The following is a 6,578-nucleotide window of genomic DNA, read 5'->3' as shown; positions in this document are numbered from 1 at the left end:
AAAAAGGAGGAAGACCCTTAAGGAGATGCACTGACACAGTATCTGCAACAATGGGCTCAAGCAAAGCAATGATTGTGAGGACAGTGCTTTCTTTCATTCTGTTGTATGTAGGGTCACCGTGAGTTGGAATGGAATCAATGGCAATTAACAACAACATATAGAAGTAAGGTTATTAGTGGTTACCAGGGGAAGTCAGGAGGGAGAAAAGGGGGACTCAGTGCTTAGGTGATACTGTGGTTCTGTTGAGTGTGATAGAAAATTGTAAATGGAGAGGGTGATTGTGGATCATGGTGGATGTGATTAGTATCACTGAATTGTACATGGGAAAAAATACTGAAATGGCAAATATTTTACTATATATTTGCCACAATTAAAAATAAAGGGAAAAAAAAAAAAGGAAGCATCTTATGCTTTATTTCTGGCGGGTAATGCACTATTTCAGTAATTTGTTTAAATCTTCAGTCTCACAAGCTCCTACTCTTCTGTCCAGGGAGCAACAATCTAGTCCAACTCACTTCACTGATGAGGAACTGTATAAGCTAGTGACAGGCCACTGGAACCAGAATCCATGTCCCAGATGCCAAGCTCAAAAGAAACTACTTACACAGGGCCAACCAACCCAGGTACCCAAGTCATTTCCCCTTTCTCTCAACTCTAATCCTACCTATTCTTCAAGGTCTGTAGAAAAAGCTGGGCCCTGCCGGTATGATCTCAATCTTATCAATTGGCATCCCTGAGCTCGGTAATGAGGCAAAGGTATTTTGAATACTCCAAAATGGTTAGACATTGCATGAAACAAAATGTGTATGAACTGCTGTATGGAAACTGAATTTGCTGTGTAAACTTTTCACCTAAATTACAATAAATATATACTTTTTTAAATTGTGATTTGAGTGAAAAGTTTACAAAGCAATTGGTTTTTCATTCAACAATTCATTCTGATTTGAGACACTGATTGTGGTGCCCATGATGTAACAGTACTCTTCCCACCTCCTCCTTGTTTGCATTCATTCTTTCCTGTCTCTTCTTGCCTTCTGAGCTTTATCCCTGGGCAAATGTTGCCCTTCTGATCTCCTAAGGTTGGTGGCTGTATGCATACCTCCCTGGTGTTATTATTCACCTTTTGGGCCCTACTATTGTTTGAAAGTTGAGCCAAGGGGTAGGTTCAGTTTGGATCTGAACATTTGTAGCATGTTAATATTTACTACAGTAAAGATCACACAGTAGCAACTCTCTTTGAATGTGAAGGCTACATTGATGCAATAAAATATCTAAAATACAGTAATTAGCAAGGAATTATTTCAAAGATCCCTCCCAATCTCCTGGATTGATAGTTCCGTAGCTCATTCTTATGGTAAGCATGGTAGTCCCCCTTAAGGCATGCATTCATCTGAGCTTCCAATTAGAGATGTAGGGCAAGGAGCCCTTTGCTGTACAACCACTGGACATTTCCTACCCACTACACACAACACCAAAAAACTGATGCCTTCAATTCAGAAGTTGGTCAAGAATATTTAATGTACCATGGACTGCCAGAGAATGAACAAACCTTAGAAGCAGTCAGAATGCTCCTTAGAAGCAAGGATGGAAAGATTTCATCTCATGTACTCTGGACACGTTATCAGGAGGGACCAGTCAGTCCCTGGAGAAAGACATCATGCTTGGTAGAGGGTCAGCAAAAAGGAAGACTCTCAAGGAGATGGACGGATAAAGTGCCTGTGACAATGGGCTCAGGCATACCAATGACTGAAGCTGGCACAATGTTTTATTGCATTTAGGATCACTGAGTCAGTGCCTAACCCAAGCCATGGAATTTTCAATAGCCTCATATGCATGTGAAATCTGGACAATCAACAAGGAAGAACAAAGAGTTGATGCTTTTGAGTTATGGTGTTGGAGAATACTCAAAGTACCATGGACTGCTAAAAGAACTAACAAACCTGTCCTGGAAAAAGTGCAGCTGGGATGCTCCTTGGAAGCCAAGAAAACCTAGACTTCGTCTCTCACCTACTTGGTGTCAGAAGGGGCCATTCCCTGGAGGAGGATATCATGAATGGTTAAGTCGAGTGTCAGCAAAAAAGGCAAGGACCCTCAATCAGATAGACTGATACAATGGCTGCAATAATGGGCTCAGGCATAGCAAGATTTGTGAGGATGGTGCACAACCAGGCGGTGTTTCATTCTGTTTTACACCAGGTCGCTATGAGTCGGAGCCCACTTGACGGCACCTAGCATGAGTCAGAATGGAGTTGATGGCACGTTAACATACACAGTACCCAGCATTCCTTGCCATTTGTTCTCTCATTTATGTCCAGCACAGGGACCTTATGAGCTGGATAGGCAGCTACCACATTATCTGATCATTTCTCACGCTGGATTTCAATTCTAATTCCAAAGATCAATTAAGGAATTTTGTCTCCTTCTACCCTTCCCACAGATGCTTGCTATGGTTTGTGTATGGGTCTATTACAAGCACTTAACATTTTCTAACATGATATATAATTTGTCTATCAACTAATCCCAATCTCAAGTACCTACAAAAGTGCCTGGCACATAAAGCATGCTCAATACATGTGCTGAGTGCATCTCCCAGCACTTCTTCAGGTGCAGCTCTTCTATAAGGCAGGCAACACCATTACACTGCCTACAGTGTAATGTGCGGTTTGCTACAGTGCTAACAACCTAATCTTTTAAGCAAATGTGGTCTCTCCTGAATCCAAGTATTTAAATCAGAGATTAGAAAATCATTTTCTGTAAAGGGCTAATTAGTAAATATTTTATCCCTCCTCTTACAATAAATGTGCCACCCTCAGGTACATGGCTTCCATAACAGAACCATTTAATCAGACTGTCAACCAAAATGCTTATGTTCAGTGAAGATTTTAGGTGTACTGTCCAATACAAAAGGAGCTCTGGTGGTGTAGTGTCTAAGGCATTTGACTGCTAACCAGGAGGGTGGCAGTTCAAACCCACCAGCCACCCCGCAGAAGGAAGACTGAGCAGTCTACTTCCATACAGATTTACCACCTCGGAAACACAAATGGGGTTGGAATCAACTCAATAGCAGGGAGTTTGGTTTTTTGGTTTGGTCCAATACAGTAGTCACTCGCTACATGTTATTATTGATTCCAACTCAATGGCAATCTCATGTATCTGAGCATAACTGTACTCCATAGTGTTTTCAAGGCTGTGACCTTTAGGAAGCAGATCACCAGGCCTGTCTTCCAAGGTACTTCTGGACCTCTTGGCTAATAGTTCTGAGCACCTAACTGCCCATGGCACAACTAAATAAAATGTTAAAAAAAATTCCATTTCCTAGCCAAACCAGTCATATTTCAAGTCCTTGGTAGCCAGACTGAGGTCATTTGTATCATTGCAAAGAAACTCAACTGGACCACTACTACATCATCTGGTGAGGTCAGGGAAGTAAACCAAGTACTTCACAAACAAGAATACAATAGCAGTTCAAACCAAAGGTGTCATGTATTTATTAATCACCCAATCCCTTAATGTGGAAGCATAAATAGAAAGGAAGAATCCAGAAGTTGCCCCAATACATGTTCAATTGATCATGGTAAAATCTCAAACTTGACATGGTAGAATGCTAGGGAACCTGGGTTGGTATGGGTGCTTTTCCACGTGCAACTCCTTACAGACCCAGCTTGGTTCTTCTCCAATGTCTCTTCTTGGAGTTGTACCTACACAGAAGGAAACTCAAGTTACGAAGACAGTCTGACTTCAATTTAGCTGTTCTTATTCACCGAAATTTGCATTTTAGGCACCACAAAATGATCTGAAGGGTCCCTCTTTTTCCTTATCTTGAACAAATTGGAACTCTTTCTGGAGAGTAAAAAATGACTTGTTGGCTGTGTTAATAAACTAGTTGAGCCAATTTCTCACCTTTTAAAATGACCCAAGGATGGGGGGTGGGAAATGTGCTGCCCTTCCCAAGTGGTACATTCAACTTGTGATTCAGTAGACCAGGGGTAGACTCAGACACATGTATTTTAAACCCCTCACCTTTCTGAACTATGGCAAAATCACAACAGGTCACATACACATAAAAGCTCCGACAATTCTTATACAGACTAATAGCCCCATTCACTCCAATCCCAGAGCAGGGGTAATTCTTTCAGCAGGATAATGTCAGTACTTCCACAAACTGAAGCACTGTAATTGCAATCTGCTCTCAAGACATTTTAAAAGCTGGAGGAGCAGCTGAAACCACAGAAGAATCATTCTGTGGTGTAAATTTTCTGGACCAGGAAACACATAATCCCAAATACCTTCTTCTAGCTCTAAGACACCACAAAGCAAGGTAACCTCTATTGAGCAAGCCACTGAGTTTTAGACACATTTCTTTCATTCCTCATCTGTAAGGCAGATCCCATCATCACTGAGAGAGAAACTGATGTTCATGCAGATGTTAAAAAGGAGGGGGCACATGCTTTACCAGGGCAACTGTGATGTTCTCAACAGAAACCAAAATTTGTAGACGGGTGGAACTGCCCAACAAATGAGTTTGCCTAGTGACTCATTCTCTTTTCTCAGTATTGTGAGTATTAAGACTGTGGATTTTAATCTAGCTGCATCTAACAGTGAAACATCACTATACAATGTCAGCTTAATGAAGTGCTTTGAAGAGAACAATCTGAGTAATGTTTTCATCTTGCATCCCTCCCCCGCCATCTCGGCTTCTGGTTCAATGATCAGGTAACCTGACAATATTCAACAAATGAGGCTGTCACCTTGGGCAAATCTTTTTGATTTGATGCTTATTTTTCTTCCCTGAAGCCCACCAGGTCCAAATAGCAGTGGGATGAAGGGCATGGAGGAATTTTAGTCCTAGCTTTGCTTGACGTTGGTCTAGATGTCTAGATGACCTTGGAGGTTCTCATAATGTCTTTCTTCCCCAAATCACCAATTCAGCTACTTCTGCAGTAGACAGCAATCTTCCAGATTTCAGGAAAGGTCCACTTCAATAACTAAGTGGGTCTTCCATGAACAACTGCCTCCTCTGCCATGAGACCAGAACTGGAAGGTGTCCAGCTACCATTACTAACCATCTGATCAAAGATTCTACAGAAAAATCCTGTTCAAAAGGGGAAATGCAGAACAGAATTACAAACTCATGGAATCCAGACTTTCTGTAGCCTTGGAGGCTGGAAGAACTCAAAACTATTACTGTGAGATAACCTTTAAATCACAAACCAAAAACATTCCCTCAAGTTTCCTTAAAACCAAACAGTAGTTTCGCTTAGTCAAAAAATGTCTATCTTAAGCATTATATTCTTTTAAGAACTATATGAGATCAAAGTGACAACAGCAACTTGAAAGATTAGATAAGAGTCTTAGGGGGCAGTTAGTTTACGTTGGGGGAAGAACAATGCAGGAAAAGAGGGTGAGAATGGTCCCAGAATTTCAAGAATGTAATCCATGTCACTAAATAATAATGGTACATGCAAAAATAGTTGAAACATGTTTTTCTGTGTATATTCACAAGAAAAATTAATAAAATTAAAACAAACACTGACTAGGTGAGTAACATGGTCTTCCCCAGCAGGAGGTGTAATGAGACAGCCATATGCTCTGGATGTTGTGCAGAAAACAAAGAGGTACAGTTTAAAAAAGTAAACTTTAGAATGGCGGTACAAGGATGAATTAGATCATATGCAACCTCACCTGATTTTATTACCAATCTTCATTCGAATCCATTGTGGAATGGGCCGATTCTGTTTTTGTTTCTTGGCTAGGCATCTCTTGATCTTGAAAGTCTTATGAGAAGACTGGGAAGGGAATACAATCAAATTAGAATGTTCACAGAGAGCCTGAGCTACAGGATTTCAACTCAGAAATCCTCTTAAATCAACAAACCTTTGAGTGCTTAACAGATACCAAGAAAAAAAATTTCTCCAAGTGACACAAACACTGTGCTCTTTGTTCCTGGAGGCAGATACCCTAATTCCCATCATCCAAATATAGAATCAAAGAGGTGAGCAACCTGCTCCAAATCAGAGTATTGATGGGTGGTCTGCTGTCCCCTGGACTCAGAACACCACATAGGGGACAGGTAGTGTTGGGGAGACTGGCTTCCTGGAAAAAGCACAGCTTTGTGTCATCCAGAACAATCTGTCACTTCCAAATCAACAAGTCCCTGTGCCCTACTTTGTGTAATAGGGGTTATCTGTTTTCAAAAGTTATTGCAAGGATAGCCAAGATCACTTACATATGCAGTGTCTGACATTTAGGAGTGCTGGTTGCATAGTGCCTGAGGCATCTGACTGCTGACCAGAAGGCTGGCAGTTCAAACCCACCAGCCAATCCTCAGAAGGAAGGTTGGGCAAACTACTTCTGTCATGATACCTCCTTGGAACACCAAGGAGGGTTGCTATGAGTCAGATCTGACTTCATGGCAGAGTTTTTTTTTTTTGACATTTAGGGTATCTGTTTTGGAGTCTATTTAAAATGTCACTTTTTCAAAGATGACTTTCCAACTTCCCATTGCATCTTTTGCCTTTCATTACAAATTTGGGTCATCTTAGATCAGCTCCAACCACTTTCCCCACTGCTGAATCTTT

At 41.1% G+C, this 6,578-nt stretch overlaps 1 non-coding gene across 1 annotated transcript; it reads right to left on the bottom strand.

The window, feature by feature from the left end:
• Positions 1-4,090: 4,090 nt before the first annotated feature.
• Positions 4,091-4,190, bottom strand: LOC122152049. The gene has a single exon (XR_006164383.1). It is a non-coding gene; the product is annotated as a small nucleolar RNA SNORA69 (small nucleolar RNA).
• Between the last annotated feature and the right edge of the window lie 2,388 nt (positions 4,191-6,578).

This window comes from Orycteropus afer, unplaced genomic scaffold (assembly GCF_000298275.1).
Source record: "Orycteropus afer afer isolate SDZICR_OR568_19922 unplaced genomic scaffold, OryAfe1.0 scaffold01285, whole genome shotgun sequence".
NCBI lineage: Eukaryota > Metazoa > Chordata > Mammalia > Tubulidentata > Orycteropodidae > Orycteropus > Orycteropus afer.
Note: the sequence above shows the minus strand (reverse complement) of the source record. Positions and strands in the feature narration are given on the sequence as shown.